The sequence below is a fragment of the Elephantulus edwardii genome, unplaced genomic scaffold, assembly GCF_000299155.1.
Source record: "Elephantulus edwardii isolate Elephantulus edwardi_28Jun2011 unplaced genomic scaffold, EleEdw1.0 scaffold00248, whole genome shotgun sequence".
Lineage (NCBI taxonomy): Eukaryota > Metazoa > Chordata > Mammalia > Macroscelidea > Macroscelididae > Elephantulus > Elephantulus edwardii.
In genome coordinates this window covers 1913653-1915309 of record NW_006399998.1, presented here as the reverse complement: position 1 = coordinate 1915309, position 1657 = coordinate 1913653, and positions in this window count along the sequence as shown.

Sequence of the window (1657 nt, the reverse complement as noted above, 5' to 3'; positions counted from 1 at the left end):
GGATTGATTCAGTGACTGGGATAATCGGGATGGGAGTGTCAGAGACAGTGTGATTGGCATAGGACAGAGCAGAGTTTAGGGCTGTTGTACATAGGGTCGCTATGAGTCGCAAGCGACTCGACAGCACATAACAAAAACAACAATTCAATACCACAATTCAGATGTACCAATTGTTTTGTCTTTCTTTTTCAATATTCCTTGCTGGTGTGTAGGAAAATACAAGTTAAAGTCATTAAACCTGACTCTACCTAGGAAAATACTAAGTTGATAAAAATGTTGCAGAAATTATAGTCACCATCAAGGATTTGAAAGATATTGCATCCCCATTCAACTTGTATACTTGACTTATGTAAAAACAAATTAATTGGGGAGAATGGCAGTGGATTATTGTAAATTTAATGAAGTGGTGATTGATTTGCATCTGTTGTTTAATTGTCATTTTATTATTTAAGCAAATTAATAAATCTCCTATTACTTGAGAGAGTTCTGGTAACCTCGAGGTAGTTAGGAAGTTGAGGTGAGAACTCAAAGGGTCATAGTTCAAAGTCACCAGGGGCTTCACGTGAAAAAGATGAGTATTCTCCTCTTATGTGATTTATAGCTGCTGGAAACTTGCTGGCAGGGTCAACTACAAAATAGATCAAACTAGAAAACACTTAACAACAATAACAACCTGGTACCTGGCATGCAGCTACTGATCTGACTAAAGCCTTTTCCACAATTAGTAGTTTGCCTTCAGCTGGTAAGGCTGGCAATATATTTTCACTGTCTTACTTAAGGATATGTTAACTTTCCAATAATATGCAATAATATAGTTCCTGGAGATGTTTCTCGTCCTTTCAGAAAATGTCACACTAGTCCATTAAATTGATGACATTATATTAATTGAACCTAGTAAGGAAATCATATAAGAGACTTCAGATTTATTGGTATTATATTTGCATGTTGTTGTTAGGTGCTGTTGAATTGCGTATGAGTCATAGCAACCCACTGAACAACAGATCTGAACCCTGTCCTATGCTGGGCCAACCTCAAAATATCTGACATATTTGAGCCCATTGCAGCAGTCGCTGTATCAATCCACCTACTTAAGGGTCATCCTCTCCTTCACCATACTTGCATCATCGCAAGCATAATGATATAACCTAGAAAATTGACTTGGTGTGGAGGATGTTGAGATATTTCTTTTAAGTGAAAGATAAGTTATTGCATTTGGTATCTTCTATAATTAAAAAGAAGGCATAATATTTTATTAATCTCTGGATTTTTAAGACAACAAACCTCTCAAATGGTTATGTTATCCAGATCTATTTATCAAGGAACACCAAATTTTAAAAAGTTGTGATCTTACTCTAGAACAAGAGAAGTCCTTACAACAGCTTCAAGCTTCTGTGCAGTTCTGTTCTTTAGTTTTGGCCACATGATCCAGAAAATCCAACAGCAGCTAAGTGACAGTGACATAGATAGTTGTTGTTGTTGTTGATGTTGTTGTTGTTGTTCTTGTTGTTATGTGCCATCGAGTCATTTCCGACTCATAGCGACCCTATGCACAACAGCCCTAAACCCTGTTCCATCCTGCGCCAACCGCACTGCCCCTGACACACCCATCCCGATTACCCCAGTCACCGAATCAATCCATCTCATAGAGGGTCTTCCC